At 43.3% G+C, this 18016-nt stretch overlaps 1 protein-coding gene across 12 annotated transcripts in view; it reads right to left on the bottom strand.

Annotated features, from left to right (window-relative positions):
* Positions 1-18016, bottom strand: part of LOC139746214 (octopamine receptor beta-2R-like) — a 413324-nt gene that overhangs the window by 3761 nt on the left and 391547 nt on the right. For 7 of the 12 annotated variants that reach the window (XR_011712112.1, XR_011712110.1, XR_011712107.1 and 4 more), the window contains one exon: positions 17788-17823. The exons of 4 other annotated variants lie outside the window; for them this stretch is intronic. The gene's annotated coding sequence lies outside the window, so the exon portion shown is untranslated. Of the gene's footprint in view, positions 1-7380; positions 7767-17787; positions 17824-18016 lie in introns of those variants that run through there. One more of the 12 variants, XM_071657178.1, reaches the window with a different exon arrangement.

The raw sequence follows: 18016 nt of genomic DNA, 5'->3' as shown, positions 1-18016 counted from the left end.
ATGTCAGGCCACATCTTTACCCTTGTCTTTCATCATACAGGTTTTTGAACCAATACATGCTCTCGACATTCATATCATCATTTTTTTTCTTTTTTACTTGAAGTAGTAGATAAGAATATTATGTAGGAATCTCTGAAAACACTGTGCTAAAGTAGCCCTCTGCCAGTGGCCAGTTAAGGGCAAGGAACTAGAAGCTAAAAAGCAGCACGAGAGTTCACCAGTTGTGAAGACTCTTTTGCCATGGCCATCCCCTTGAAGGAGTTCCTGAAGGGAATAGGCATCAGAGACAGATAAATTCATACTTGATCACTGTTTTCTCCATTAGCTAGGAAGTGTCAGGAACATGAAGAAAGGCCGCATCTGCTCTCATCCATTCTTTGGCTGGAATGTGTGATGCACCGAAACCACAGCTCCTTATCCATAACCAGTACCCCCACAGACCTTTCCATGGTTCACCAGGATGCTTCACATTCCCTTGTTTTTTTTATTGTTAGCAAGTCAACCTTTATATACCACACTGTGCCAATTCACTATTTCCCGTGCATACCTTTCACTCTCCTGCATGTTCGAGCTCTGACTGCTCAAAATCTTTTTACCATCCTTCCATCTCCACTTTGGTTTCCCTGTTCTTGTTTTCTCCACTTCTGACACATATATCTTTTTCAGCTTTTCCTCTCATTCTGTCCATAAGTCCAGACCATTTCAACACACCCTCTTCAGCTCTCAACCACACTTTTCATTATCACACATTTCTCTTACCCTTTCACTACTTACTTGATCAAACAACATCACACTACATATTGTCCTCAAACATTTCCTTTCCTTTGCACAGCCTTATCTATAGCCCATGTCATGCATTCATGTAATATTGTTAGGACTACTATCCCTTCAAAAATACCAAAAGTTACCATCATCGTTACCAGAACAAAGTCACCATAGGGCAGGAGGGCCCGGTCATCATCGCCATGATCACCATCAACAATTAACCCGGGGTCAGCGCATTTTTCACTGGCTTCGGCCGTTACCGAGGGAGTCGGCCATTAACAAGTATTACGAATGGTGTCATCTTATCTGTCTGGTAAAACTAATAGGGTTTACTTGGGTAAAAAGGGTTTTAAAGGCGACAATCCACCGAGCTTAGCCACAGAGGCGGTGATACAAGTTAATCAACATTTTAATTACTGGCCTAAGTGATTAAATGACTTTTCTGTATTTGAATAACATATAAAACATTTGCATAAAAATTAGTGAAAATGGGAAGCTTCAATGAACAGCTGGATGTGGTAGCAAATGACCGGAGTTTAGTGAATATAGCAGTTAAGTAAACTGAAACAGAATAGATGGAATTAATTATTCATGGAATCAGGTATATGTGATGATACACTATCAATGATATGTATAAAGAGTAACTTAATGGAGGTAAGGTCAATGCAGTACCTCTGATAAGAAGTACGCTGCAGGGCGGCAGAATTCCTTAATAAAGGAAATAACCTCGGTTATTAACTCAGGTCTTGGAAAGCCATAAATATATCGCATGACTGGTTAAGTACCATGAAATGGTTCTGCCTCAAGGCATCGCGATGCATGTGTGAGCTGTGATGAATGTTTAGCCAGGCGCTTGATGCTGCTACAGCAACGGCAAAGTTAATCCTATAATTGTCTTGTAGAGAGAGTAAATGACGTATGACAAGACTTGAATTGACCTCTTGTGAGTCTTCCTTTGAGTCATCCCTGATCATGGGGTACACGCCACAAAATCCCACTGTATATATATATATATATATATATATATATATATATATATATATATATATATATATATATATATATATATATTCTTTCATACTATTCGCCATTTCCCGCATTAGCGAGGTAGCGTTAAGAACAGAGGACTAAGCCTTAGAGGGAATATCCTCACCTGGCCCCCTTCTCTGTTCCTTCTTTTGGAAAATTAAAAAAACAAAAAAAAAAAAAGGGGAGGATTTCCAGCCACCCGCTCCCTCCCCTTTTAGTCGCCTTGTACGAAACGCAGGGAATACGTGGGAAGTATTATTACTCCCCTATCCCCATGGATAATATATATATATATATATATATATATATATATATATATATATATATATATATATATATATATATCAACATATACATATACATATGTACATATTCATGCTTGCCTTCATCCATTCCTGTTGCTACCCCGCCACACAAGAAACAGCATGGCTAATCCCCACTTCGGCGAGGTTGCGCCAGGAAAACAGGAAAGGCCACATTCGTTCACACTGTCTCTAGCTGTCATGTGTAATGCACCAAAACTACAGTTCCCTATCCACATCCAGGCCCCACAGACCTTTCCATGGTTTACCCCAGATGCTTCACAAGCCTTGGTTCAGAAGAAAATTCCTTAATTACACCGAATTGAATCTAATGGTAGCGAAGAGCATTGGAGTAGAGTCTTGCGCAAACTGACTTGCTTCCTTTTACCTTTTAAACTGCATGAGGATTCGTGACCCTAGAAAACCTACAACTGTATTAGGAAAGACTAACCACTCGCTGACATTAGATTAACAATTTGTTAATTTTAGTGTGACTCGTCGGTATTTACTTACGATTTTCTGATCTTTAGATTAATTATCCGTGTATAGTTACGCTTACTTGGTTACGAGACCTGGATTGAAAGGTAAGTTCGACTTGTCACGAAATAATCTCGAGTGGAAGGAAAAGTTTGATTACACGTGGGAGTATAGGAGGCGTGTGCTGTCACTGGCAGTTTTAATTTCATGCTGACAGGTGTCGTAGTCAGGCGCTGAGCGGCTGTGACTTCACACAATTCAGGTCTACAGGATTTCTCTTAGTCACGGGATTTTGGCAATGAGCGACATGATTAAACATTTGTCTATAATACTAACTGCTACATCTTCCATCAACGAACTCCCTTAAAACGTTCATTACATTGACCTTCATCTTGCTGTATGAGCTGTCGGTGTACTGACAATGAAGTTGATGCATTTCCACATACATTAATCATCGCTATTTTTTGAATTCATGAATGTCATATGTACCTTTAGCAAGTGGAATTATATATTCCTGCCTTTATAACTACTGCATCTGACAATGATGAAGTCTTCCTCAATGACTTTCGTATCAATATAAGTTGATCTCTTTGAGAGGCTACGCATGGGTTGTTCCTGATCCATTTATAACATTAAGTTTTAACAGTATCTAATAAATTTACTGAAAATCTATTAAGATCAGTGTTGGCGGAGGCGATGTATGTGGACCGTCTTTCAACTCACCCAACCACTCGTCTGTTTCTGGTGGACGTTCAAACATTTCTATCCGAAGCGTCGTATGGAAGCGTTTTAACATGGCTTTGTAAATACTGGAAAAAGGACCTTGATATGTAGCGTGTGTATTTAATTTTTTTTAAGAGTAAATAGGTGGTCCATCCGGGTCTATCATCTGCGAGGATTCATTTTTTTTTTTTTTTTATGAAACACAACAAAAGCCGGAGTATATATACACTTATGCTGAGGAAGTCTAAAATCCCGAATCTCTTGCGGTGTTTAAGCACAAGCTTCGAGCCAAGGGTCGTACTGTTTTGCTCAAGGGTCGTACTACCGGTAGTGCTCAGGTTAAGAGGAATGTGGACTGAAGCCATACTTTACATATATATATATATATATATATATATAAAGGGTAAGTTTTACGTGAACAACGTACAAAAGATTCTTTCAAACTGAGTACTTCAATGGTGAATGAATAACAGGCATTGATTAGAAGACTGACTCTGAGAATTAGTAATCTCGGGTTAGTTCGGCTTAACTTAGAAATATTAACTGATATACAACTGAACGAATTTAATTTTTCTGAAATACAAAAAGGAACATGTCAACTTGCTAACAGTAAACGAAAACTTTTTTCAAGAATAACCCAAGCTATTAAACCCCTTACGAAAACGTACCTACTGTAAATTCAGAGTTCTATAACAAGGTAAATGTGGAATACGTAAATAGTATCAGAAACACAACAGTGGTAGTGTACTGCTGAGCGCCTGGCAGGCAAACAACAGGTCCGGGCATCGAGCCTGGGGCGGCACAAGACGTTGTTCTTAAGCAAGTCTGGACAGCGGCGTGAGGGATTCCGTTTTCTATGCACAAGTTGATTGCTTATACGAGGAAGACGAAGTTGCCCAGCCTGGGATGGTACCGGGTCAACTATTTCATCCCCAGCAACTGAACTAAGCAATGGTCAGTCGTATGTGGGAAAGATAAACATACCCTTCTAATTCATCTTACAAGCTTCACGGTGTTTCAAAGTTCATCGTAGTTGTTATTATGTTTAAGTTTACAAATATTAGTCACAGTTAACGATAAATATCAGGTTAATACGACGAGGGTCGCAGATTTCACTGTAACTGATACGACTGAAGGTGGATGAAAAGTGAAACTTAGCCATTTCCTTCATTCGTTGTTAGCGCTACCTTACTAACGCGGGAAACGGGGAACATATATATTAAGATTATGGGACGGGTTAACACAAGCGCATAAATCTCCTTTATAGATTTAATCAAAGAGGGAGACGCACCAACAACACAACCATCTGACACACACACACACACACACCAACTTCCTCTTACTCATGTGAATATCAGTAATGAGAGACCATTCACCTTTGTTAATGAACGTCGTATGGCGACCCAAGTTGAATCACATTTTCATAATGAAATTTAGCGAGGCCTCCTGTGGTGTGTTTCCGTGAGAGGCTCCCACGGAAAGGGGTGGGCTGGCCTCGGCTCCCACTGAGGAGAGGCGAGTGTACGGCTCCGGCCTCGGCTCCCACTGAGGAGAGGCGAGTGTACGGCTCCGGCCTCGGCTCCCACTGAGGAGAGGAGAGTGTAAGGCTCTGGCCTCGTCCAGTAATACACTTCTTCAATGCTGATGACTCCTGCAGTGTGTTAGCTTCAAACACGACGGTACGATCACCGAAAACGACGGAACGACCTCCCGAACCAGACGACGACTTCATGATCAAAACGTGCGGCACGACCCTTGCATGCGACGCTCCAGTCCCTGACCTGCTGATCCCACAAAAGCCAGCTGATCCTACCCAAGGGTCGTACCGCCCAGCTGAAGGCGTTAAAAGATCCTTGCAGGAGGACCTAATCCACACAGGTGTTCATCTGTCCCTCCCTTCCTGAACAACTTCTCTTGCCATCATCTATACCAGTTACTAACTTTTATTAGATTATTCCTATTCAACAATAACATGAATCTGGTTTGCAGTACATGTTTCAGCAACTACCCATCCCACGTAGTCTACACACTAACAGCATACGCTACATGTGTCTGTATACAAGTTGAATGGTTAATGGCTACACCCTAATATCTATAATTAATTTATAAGAGCAGTAATATATCTCGGACGAAGCAATTGCTTCCAATGTCAATTACAATTTGTTGACATTACCCACAATAATTTCTTGTTAAACTAGAAATAATATACACGTCACGTATGGTGTCCAGTACCACAGTACCTGTTTGTTGGTATTTGCGAATGACAACTAATATTAACGTCATGCTGTAAAGCCGTTTCGTTAACCACTGATTTAAACTTTTCAGAAAAACGACTGAATTCCTCCAGTACGACTTAATCCTTTAAAAAGGACAACTTGAATCCCTTGAGTATGACAACTCCTGAAGGGAAACGGCTCAACCCCTGAGTACGACTACCCTTTGAGTAAGGCGACTAAACCTCTGTAGGACGACTAAACCCCTTTAGGACGACCGAGACCTGTACGTTAGATGACTGAACCCCTTGATTACGACTTTAATTAGCTCATGTAGTACAACTCAACCCCGTGAGTCCGGTCATAACTCCTGGAGTAGTGAAGGAAATCATGTCAGATGCCGGGTCCAGGTGCTCACCTCCTACACTCGCTGCTTCCCTCAAGATTTAGACTCAATTTCTATCAACAAACTAATTAATGTAAACATAAACGTCAAAAAATATGAAAAACACTAATGGAAACATCGAGATGAGTGAATTAATGTTATATAAAGATGAGAAAAATAACCGTAGAACAAGAAATATTGAAAAATATAAAAAATATGAACTCTTGGGCCTAGCTTTTTATACGTTTAGCTTTACGAAGGCTTCCTTAAGCGTGGCTGTTAAATTACGCTGAACTACGCGACAGAGCACTTTATACGCTTTCTAGCCTGGAGCTGGACACGGCAAGGTTAATGACAGGCCTTCCAGGTGGAGCAGATGTGTGTGTGAACTTTTTTTCTATTTACAGTCACATAAACGTTCAACATTGCATCTTAGTACGCATCCATCATACAGAAAATGTTATGTACAATTTACATGTAAAGTTAAACACAACAGATTAAAACCAAACTAGTAGCGACAGGTTTGCGTTTGCATTAAGACATGTTGTAAGCAGTCTTAGCTGTTATAAGTTATAAAAATGCCCTAAACCAGTGTTATGACATTCATATGAACCTTAATAAACCAGAAACATTAACAATCGTTAGTGTTCGGATTATCTTTAGACTCATTAACTTTACTCAGAAATAGTAGGCTTGGGTTGAACAAAAGATACAAACCAACACAATCTAACTAAATCTTTTCTCAAAATTAAATGCAACGGATCTTGGTGTTAACAACCTCACGTGTATCAAGTTAGGTGACAGGAATGAGCTGCGAGTTTTTGCAAGGCGATAATCATTAGGTTGCAGCTGCTGCTGCTAACATTACCAGAGAAAGTTATCTGAAACGAGTCACAATCTTGACCTGTAACTCACTCCTTCATGGTCTACCATGTCTCAAAGGTTAGGCCCAATACAATGTTAATGAGAACTAAATATGGCCGTTTCTCCATCATCAGAAACAAACGCTCACGTGCATATATTGTTTCATAAATGCCAGGTGACCATAAATCATTCTTGAAAACTGACACCTGCCTGTAACAGATGCTGTACAAGTTTCCCCCGTTACCCTTGCCTCGTTTTCGCGCATGCCAAACCTCATCTCCGTTTTCTTTTGAATCAAAACCCCACTATGGTACATTTTTGTTCAATAGTTATGGAAAAATATATGTATATACTATGGGACGTTTAAAAGTACACAACATTCTTCCCATTTTCTTCCTGTGCCCCCCACCCCCCACTCTTCCAGGTTCTCCTTACCTAATGCATTCTTGAGCATCGTACAAACAAGTTATATATGGAAACATTTCTATTCTTAGTATGACCAAGATGGTTAAGATTCCTGAACATTACCTCAGATGATGTGCGTGGGACAGACCCAGCACAGAAATAAAGCACATCTGAACGTCATATACACAACTAACATTTTCATTTGGTCTACACTAACCTTATATGATCACTCGGTGCCATATTCTCTGTCAGTGTTCCAACCGGTGATTGTACACGTCACGTGAATGCCACTGTCGCCTGCTGTCTGCATTATGTATGTGCTGCCACTGGTCACAGCGCCTCCGTCATGTACGAAATAGTACCAGCGTCCACCATGTAGCCAGGCGGCTACCCGCACCATCACGATACATACCCATCCCAGCCGTGGTTTTCATCATTCCAGCTTCCATGTCTCACAAACTCACAGTTTATTTCTCCCCTGTATACACCAGCAGTCACCTGCGTCAATAGTTGATGTAATATCCCATGTTTAACAAGGTGCAGTTACCACGGTCACCACACACACAGTACACAACCATCGACCTCAACTGTCGTCCGACAACTGACGTCACAACTCAGCACCAGGCATCGAATCCCGACATAATAATATGTCTATTTCCTTAAAGTTCGTGTAACAGTTTTCAGTTTTCACGGAGAGAAATTACGAATAACGTAAGATAACGCAGGAGACCAATCATAGTGCTGAATCATCTGTCACCTTCGCTACTAATATAAAAAAACTAACTCGAAATACATGATCAGAAAATCAGAACACTACAGTAAATGGCAACACTGCAAGACCTACAACAGCTGCCAAGGAGAAACATAAACTCCGCCCACTTGAAAATTCTGACCAATCAGGGCGATGATTGTGGGTCGGGCCGGGAGGAACAGTAGTTAGCAACGACCTTGTACATAATGAATGACAGTGTATATAGTCTTATGATGTATATTATACACCTGAGGAATGTATTTCGGTTGGTGGGTATAACGTAATGATGACGGCACCAATGACTCCAGCAGTTACAAGAACTAAACCACCTAAACAACTAATCAATCAGTGGACGTACGATCACCCTTGCTGTTCATTGGTCGAGAAAAACAAACGATGTCCTAGATCTACGTGTGTATGTACGTGTGAGAACAACTTCGATAACACACTGCTTGCTTCCAGACTCGGCATACAGTAACTCCCACCGCACACACACATACATACCATGCATGATGCTCTGCCAACAACACTGAGGCCATGAACCGCTGGAAAACCTTGCAAGATGCGCCAGTCGCCTCCTCCCCCGCTACTCTTCTGATGCAGACGAACATGACACCAATGATCAATGTATTGTACACAGTGTTGTACACTCCTACACTCGCCCTCACTCACACATTACCTACATACTGTATCTTCGCCCAACACTAAAAATCCTTCGTCTGTGAAAATTTAGACAAAGATTTTGCTATCAAGATAAAACTACTTCAGTTCTTTCCATTATGTGTGAGGCGACATCTTGTACTATACCCGACATCTTGTACTATACCCGACATCTTGTACTATACCCGACATCTTGTACTATACCCGAGTGCTATCATCAGCTCACCTGTTGATTGTGAGTGTTATACCCCGCCACACCTGTTGCTGTCCACCACCTGTTGACCTAAGTACCGTTACCCACCACCACCTGTTGAGTCAAGTACTGATGCCCACCACCCCCTGTTGAGCCAGGCGCCGTTGCCTATACCACCTGTTGAGCCATGTGCCGTTGATCACACCGTATGTTGAGCCGAGTACTGTTGCCCATTACTATCTGTTGCTGCCAGCCACCTGTTGAAGCAAGTGTTGCTGCCAGCCACCTGTTGATTCTGCTCGTTCACGTCGTGAGCCAAGTGTTGCTGAGGAGTGGGGCAGGTGTTGCTACCTGCCTATCGTCTTCTGCAACAAAGACACAAAAATCTATCTGTTCAGCTCAACATACTGTTACAACTGTCCAACTTCAACTGTACAACATTTTGACATGCTGTACTTGTACACGTGCACCGTGCTCATCACCTACTGTACACAATCCTACGAACCAGGAAGAAAACTTAGGGTCTGGCTTACAAATGACAACCCATTCGTTACGTCCTCGATAACAGACTCAGCAACCTTCCTCACCAGAGTTTACATCACCCTGATCCCCAGCTTACCATGTGAATGTCTTGTGTTTAACGGGGTTGACATAGACACTGTGTTTCACAGACCATTAGTAGTACAAAGTAACATGGTCACCTCTTTTATTAACCACAGCCTCTTCAGCTTCCTAGACTTTATTTTGACCTGAAGGAGACGCAAACACCAAGCTACGGTCTCACGTTGGTCCCAGTCCTCGGGTTGTTCAGTCCACCAAGCATCGAACTCGGTTCTGTCACTGGGATCCAGCCCCCTCCAGGCTGTTGCGACTATCTAGGATTACCTCGCCATCATCATGTCCTCAGGCTGTTGTCTCTACATTTTTTCGTCGCCTGAAGACACGTGGGTGTGTTCCCCTGAGACCAGGAACATCTATACAATATTCAGTCTTCTCAGTGTCACCTCCGCTTCCCTCGCCTGGCATAGTCTCCCTCCTTATCCACGACACAACAAGAGCCAGTAAAGAATGTGCAGATAATGGAGTGGTGATCATCAACATCAGTCTCTCCTTCACCAACTGTCAAGATGCGGTCATCACAATGGTCCTCCCGACCCACCATCATCTAGACCTCATCTGACAATTTGCGAGGAAGTCGCCTGTGCGCCGCCGTCACGTGAGGACCCACCCACCCTCGTTCCTAAGTTGCATCGATCACATCCGAGCTTGTTAACACCGCAACAAGAACAGTTCGATACCCACACAGAGATAACGCACCCAGGACAAATCTGCAGGCACAAGCGGGACGGCAGGCACCAGTATTGGCGCACACACGACGGCAGGCACCAGTACTAACGCACACAGGACGGCGGCCACCAGTACTGGCGCATATAGGACAGCAGGCAACGGTGCTGGGGCACGTAGGACGGAAAGCACCAACGCTGGTGCACGTAGGACGGCAAGCACCAACGCTGGCGCACGTAGGACGGCAAGCACCAGTGCTGGAACTCATCCAATTTGTTTACCTTCCAGATATAATCTTTTATCTAGTGGTGCGTGATGAGGGATGGGCTTTGGTGGCGGGTATTGTGATGGTGTGATTAAAGTGATGGCACAGCGGGGACTGGTGGGTCAGGGCTGGGGGGGGGGTTGGTGAGGACTGGCGGGGCACAGCGAGGGGTGGTGTAGCGAGGACTGGCAGGGGAGTATTCGATAGACTAGCGACTAACCAAAGGTGAGCAGTCAATGAAAAAGAACCCAGCCCTGCTGATGAGGAGAGACTCAGAGGCCAATAATCATTCTCACTGAAAAAAGCGAGACTCTGGAGAGTTCAAGCCCCACAGCAGATGTGATGGAAGTTTCTAAAATACCCAACAATATCGACAACACAACCCACTAAATATTTTCTTTTATGTTAAAAGAAAGATGTAATAGGAACGCAGGCATTTTTTTTTTTATTGGGTGACCTTTGGAATAAACTACCCCAGATGTTGCAGATGCGAAGACGAATAACATCAACACAAGGCTAAAAGAATACATAAATGATATCTGTTAACAGTAGATAATCTTGCTTATCAACCATATGTCATCATTCTAACCTCTCTCGCTTCTTCAGAAGCAGTCCCGGCGACGTGACCCACATTTTCCTATCTACCTGGTGTTCTTCCTTATCTTGTCTCCTGCCAGCAGTTGGGCCGGAGGGAGAGGTGAGAGATGTGGTGTCATCTGATCTAATATCTTGTCTCTACTTCTGTGGTGGGACTTGTGTTTAGCAAGTAACCTCCTTCATGGACCACCAGGTCTCTTGTTATGTGTTCTTCCTGATGTACACCAGAACAAGTAATGGTACAGAACCTGTTTCTGTCCGACCACACTTGTAGTCATGGGACAGATCCCAGTAGGTAATGGGTCGCTGGTAAGTTATGGGTTTAGAACCCATCTCAATCTCACCACACTGGTAAGTAATGGGTTAGGACCCATCCCATCCTCACCACACTGGTAAGTAATGGGTTAGGACCCATCCCATCCTCACCTACTGACTACACATGTGCTGTTCACCCACCAGCCTTAGTGTCAGCGTGGACTTCTCACAGCCTAGCCTCCAACCTGCGTCATCCGGGCAACAACCACTGATTATAACCATTATAACCATTATAACCATTTCACCTGCCACAAGTTTACTTTTCATCTGCCACATCACAATACATCCCACATATGGATGTGATTTTAATACGGGGGTCACATTTGGCTGCAGTTACACTGGGATTTAGGAGAGATCCGTTCAGCATATGTCATTATATATATATATATATATATATATATATATATATATATATATATAGATAGATAGGTAGAGTTATGGTGATCAGATGGTAGTGCGGGCCACCTGGCTACTTCTGACGAACCATCTGTAAGTAATTACTCCTACGCTACGTAGGTGGCGCTAGCCTCTTGGCATCACCACAAACAGATGGTGCGATTTGGAGCATTTATCGCAAACAGCTGGCGTGATGCCGTGTGGGGCAGTCACTACAGACAGCTGGTGTAGTGTGGGACAGTGACTTGATGGTCACCCGCCCAGCTGGCCCATACAGCGGGCCTCCTGTGGCGGTGTTGGTGACCAGCCTCTACTACAGACCCAGACGCCAGGAAGCCAGTAAAGTACCGTGCCAGCTGTTGTAGCACGACCACCTGCGGCACGACCACCTGCGGCACGACCAGCTGTGGTACGATCATCTGCGGCAGGAAGACCACTTGAGGTATCATCACCCGCTAGTTAAAGAATATCGCCGCCACCCGAACCTTAACCCTCTGAGCACGACGGCTTGAAGGAGACATCATCATACGCAAGTGTCGCGCAAGTGTCGCGCATTGAGGGAATGTTGTCGCATTTTCGTGCCGAAGGGTCGTACCGTCGTGCTCAAGGGTCGTACCGTCGTGTTCGAGGGTCGTACCGTCGTGTTCAAGGGTCGTACCGTCGTGTTCAAGGGTCGTACCGTCGTGCTCAAGGTTCGTGCCGTCGTATTCGAGGGTCGTACCGTCGTGCTCAAGGTTCGTACCGTCGTGTTCCAGGGTCGTACCGTCGTGCTCAAGGTTCGTACCGTCGTGTTCCAGGGTCGTACCGTCGTGTTCAAGGATCGTACCGTCGTGTTCAAGGGTCGTATCATCAGTGTTATCACTTGCTTACTTTTAGCTGTTATAAAGACCTCTTCAGACTACCACATAACCCACCAACATTCCCTACCAACATCACCACCACGTCACCAACATTCCCTACCAACATCACCACCACGTCACCAACATTCCTTACCTACATCACCACCACGTCACCAACATTTATTGCCATCATCGTCATCACGTACATGCATCGCCCGCATGTCGTGACCTGACCCTTGACCCGGTACATGTCATGAACACTTACGAGGCGGAAGGAGACCCACTTATCCTCATGTGACCTATGATGACCTGGGGCTACGGTGCTTTCCTCCTCAGTCCTACCAGTGCCTCGTGAATGGCCAATTCGAGCGGTTCGAAACATCGAACAAACCAATGATGTGTTGAACTCCTAAGGTTCAAAATCCCCAAGTAATATCATTCTTATTAGTTATATCACCAGCGTAGTTATCCAGGTGTCCGGAGTGTAACGTAAAAAAAAGAAGGTTAACCATAATTAAGCTGGTTAGTTTAGATCAGATTAGACTTGAGCCACCTAAGAGTGTCTCTGTGAAGATTACGACTCTCTTCTGTTATTTGTTCCTCCTCCTTCCTGGGTCGTTCGTGGCCTCGATGCCTTTTGTCATATAAACACATCCATGTGGCCTATATAAAGATATGGGGGGGGGGAGGTCGTGCCCGACTATAGGTGCTGTATATCAAGACCTTTTTACCAAATAGGTTACAGAGACATGCGTCACATAAAGTGAAGTTTTTAATGTGATGTACGAGATCAGTCCGGCGGAGTAGTGAGGCAACTACTGGGTGCGGTAACCCCTCACCTCCAACCACTCCACACTTCTCTCCAAACATTGCCATACTTCCGTCCTATACATCCCTCTAGTTTCTTCATCATCCACCCTATCCTTCACTTCAGACTTCCAATAGTAACTCCCTTCCTATCCAGATCCACAGGAACCCTCGCCCCTATCCCTTCACTACACTCCCTCTCCCAAGTCGGTCCGCGAGAGGTTATGGCAACATTTGGTCGACATTAGACAAGCCTTGACATTCGAGCGGGAGGCATGTGTCTCCCAGCGAGTTTTGTTTGTCGGTGAATGCGGAGCGCCCTCCTCCCTGCCAACAACCTCACTCTTCGGGTAAAAATACCTGCCACACTGACGTCAGAGCCACTTCCGGCCAATAATGAAGCACTTAAGGTCGTTGTATAGACTTAAACGAGACACTTGAGGGGAGACATTCAATACACTTTTACGTCTCAGACTTATCTCTTGGTCCCACTGAGAAACACAACACAACATATGTAAGGACAATTCTCATCATATGACCATCGTGCGTTAACATTGAACATGTCAGAGGCGCATCACGAGCTCTGTTCAATTATCTTATCGTCAGTGAGAAGGATCACATTTCCACTGTTGATGTGGGAGGTGCTGGTGTGCACGGAGAGCTGCTCCTGGTTTGTGGCTGTAACCCGGCAAGGCTACAGTTCACCGCACGATCATCCTGTGAACACTTGTGTCAAGCGATTACTGAGGTGACAAATGATCTTAAGTCACCTCTCAGTGGGTTGATGTTACATAGGTTGTTACAAAGTTTCATATGGTAAGTTTTTAGTAACTGGATGAAAAATGGATTACCAACTTAAAGTTTCAGTCATGTTGTAGACCATATGGACCAGGCTTGCTTGACTCACACCAGTGTCTGGCTAAACCTTCGCTGGTGAGGTGATGTACGAGCGGCAATATGAATCTTCTGAAGTATTTCCAATTCTCATTCGTTCACATCAGTTACGCCAAGTATTACCACCCATCAAGGGGACTGATGATTAAAGTATATGTAAGTATAAGCAAATATAAGTATATACATTCATGAAAGTATTTAAGTACACCATCCAGTTGACGAGAAGTGTGTAGTGAATCTATGACCCTGCAGCTGCTCGGGTGTCAGACCTGTGGTGTTGCACAAGAGGAACGCACGCACGAGCGTCACTCCATCAGTAGTGTGATCGTACGCATGCGTAGTGCGTCACATCGTGTGTAAGTAGTCTACGCTTATCCTAATCATTACAAAATGTATGAACTACACATGAGACAGAAGGGTCACATTCACGTATACAATCTCAGGCTTAAAGATTCTAATGTGCAAATGTACATGAGATTATACACAAACGCACACACATACACGGTACATACATACGCACAAACTACAGTACAGACAGACATACACACGGACACACACAGAGGTATTCCGCTGGGAATGAGGGCCAATAATCCTCTTTGCATTAATTAACAAAACTAATGACTATCGAAATGAAAAGTGGGCTAGATTATTTGGTTTAAATTTCGAATTATCATCCATAAACCGATTATCATCTATAAAGTGATCTGTATTAATGACTTTCTATAATAAGCTTCCTAGGTGATGATAATGTCAATGATAATTTTTCATCTCAAAGAAATGAAAAATGAACACAGACGAGAAAGATTTCTAAGCGTGGCGTTAAACAGATATGCTCCACATGTGTCTGTGTGTTGGTGCGCGTGTGAACACTGCGTAATGTGTGCCTCACACACAACATTCACATGTGTTAGGACAGATATTAAACATTCGTATCATGTTACTCACGTGCAAGAATAATCATAGCTTCTCGTGTGTTTAAGACTGATATAAACTAGTGGTATTCAAGGTCTCTTGTTAAACGTGTGTTATCCTCGTTAGGTGATCCTGGTTGTTAAGTGGTTCATATGGTAACGATACCTGTTGCTGCTTCCTCTCCTACCTGGGTCTGCACACACAACTGAGGCACTAGACTCCTGATGTCTCTCTTCATACTGGAGACCATCTTCACCAAGACTATCCCACTAGCTAATAGGTACACCATACTTCCCTCCAGATCTCCCAGTCCATACCCATGCATATCTCACTACTAATGAGCACTGAACATCAATGAACATCAACTCATCAACAAATATAAACATCAACTCATCAATTTTGATGAACATCAACTCCTCAACAGAGATGAACATCAACTTATCAGCATAAAATTTCCCCAGCGTTGGAAACAGTTAAAACTGGATCCACAAGAGAGAGAGAGAGAGAGAGAGAGAGAGAGAGAGAGAGAGAGAGAGAGAGAGAGAGAGAGAGAGAGAGAGAGAGAGAGAGAGAGAGAGAGAGAGAGAGAGAGAGAGAGAGAGGAAAAAATATGTAATTGAAATTTTGGAAGCCATGCTAGATCTTTCTCGCCTCTGATGATTTGGGATGGAGAGTGTGTGAAGTGCCGACATGCAGGAGAATTTGATTGAATCCTGTGTTGCCCATTATAAAAGTAACGAAATTACAGATCCATCATGTATTGCATACAGGTCATGGCTTCCAGTGAACGTACACGAGGATCTGATGTACCTATTACTGTATTGGTGGTATTATGTACCTATTACTGTATTGGAGGTATTATGTACCTATTACTGTATTGGAGGTATTATGTACCTATTACTGTATTGGAGGTATTATGTACCTATTACTGTATTGGAGGTATTATGTACCTATTACTGTATTGGAGGTATTATGTACCTATTACTGTATTGCAGGTATTATGTACCTATTACTGTATTGGAGGTATTATGTACCTATTACTGTATTGGAGGTATTATGTACCTATTGCTGTATTGGAGGTATTATGTACCTATTACTGTATTGGAGGTATTATGTACCTATTACTGTATTGGAGGTATTATGTACCTATTACTGTATTGGAGGTATTATGTACCTATTACTGTATTGGAGGTATTATGTACCTATTACTGTATTGGAGGTATTATGTACCTATTACTGTATTGGAGGTATTATGTACCTATTACTGTATTGGAGGTATTATGTACCTATTACTGTATTGGAGGTATTATGTACCTATTACTGTATTGGAGGTATTATGTACCTATTACTGTATTGGAGGTATTATGTACCTATTACTGTATTGGAGGTATTATGTACCTATTACGTATTGGAGGTATTATGTACCTATTACTGTATTGGAGGTATTATGTACCTATTACTGTATTGGAGGTATTATGTACCTATTACTGTATTGGAGGTATGATGTCTCTCAGTCACAGTCGTAGTTTCTGCGTAACCTGCGTCACTGTGGGTCATAATGACTGTATGATTCGCGTCTGGCACAGAGCCACCAACCTCCAGTGTGACCCTGCAGCACGTGGCACAGAGCCACCAACCTCCAGTGTGACCCTGCAGCACGTGGCACAGAGCCACCAACCTCCAGTGTGACCTGTGGTGGACACGGCAGTGTAGCGTGTCACATGACGAGTGTCAAAAGGCGGTCATGTGATCTTCTCTGCTTCTCATCTTTATTTGGTAATAACTTCCGCGTATATTGACGCCTCGATCGCTACGCCAGCATGTCTGACGTCCCCCCCTCCATCTGTTTCCTGTAGCTCGTTGACCTCACAAGGCTGATCCGTGTACGTTATTGTCTTGTTAACCCGGGTGGTGTCACACCGAGGGTGTGGTTCCTTAAAATACGTTGCTCACTATCATATACACATTCCATTATTTTTTTTAAAGTGAATACCTGAACGTGGCCGGCGATCGTAAAGTGGGCACTTGACGTCGTCCGTACTTAACACGGTAAATGACTCACGAGATCCACTCTTCAGTGAATACTTAACGTGGTCCACACGTCTAAGTGACGTGATTCACACTTATACAATGAATACTTAACGGTTCTTTACTTATAATTGTATACGTTTAGTCGTCTGTGCTTGTAAAGTGTCCTTTTCGGCGTCAGCAGTTACATATTATGCTATAAGCAGTGAACGCTTTGTGTTACAGGTGGTCTGTATGGTCCACACTATATATACCACCCTCACAGACCCACACAGGCCACGCCCACAGGCCTTCAGTCATACTCAGTCCAAAATGTTGAGAATCATGTTGAGTTTTTCTTAGAGTCGTTCCTGCGTGCCCGGTTCCCATATTCCCAACCCTTCTACTCTGGCTATTGCTCTGTCCTGTCTGAGAGGACTGTATGTGCTTTCAGACAAAGACACCTTCCTCTCTCTCTCTCTTTCTCTCTCTCTCTCTCTCTCTCTCTCTCTAGGTAATGAAGAACATGCCATACAAGCAAATATATCATTGAGCCACCATTAACATGCTGTATGACAGAACAGAAAACAACGAGCCTTATACACGAATTATAATTAAAAGAATTAAACTTGATTACACTATTTTGCAGAATAAAAATCACCGAAGCTAAAACATCAAATAAAACAACATAAAACCCACATTACCTGCTGGGGGCCGGATGTATTCTCTCCCACTTAAAACTGCAAAGGAATAAAAAACACTTTAACATACACCAGAGAATTTTTTTCCGCTGTTAGTCAGCGTTTCCTGAATAAATCTAGCCTGGAATAATTCACAGCATTTTACAAGCTGGTGGCTCTACCGACTTCTAAACCTGCTACGAGATTACAGAAATTTAATATAATTCATCAGACTCAAAACAACGAAACACAT

Source organism: Panulirus ornatus, chromosome 64, assembly GCF_036320965.1.
Source record: "Panulirus ornatus isolate Po-2019 chromosome 64, ASM3632096v1, whole genome shotgun sequence".
Taxonomy (NCBI): Eukaryota; Metazoa; Arthropoda; class Malacostraca; order Decapoda; family Palinuridae; genus Panulirus; species Panulirus ornatus.
Note: the sequence above shows the minus strand (reverse complement) of the source record. Positions and strands in the feature narration are given on the sequence as shown.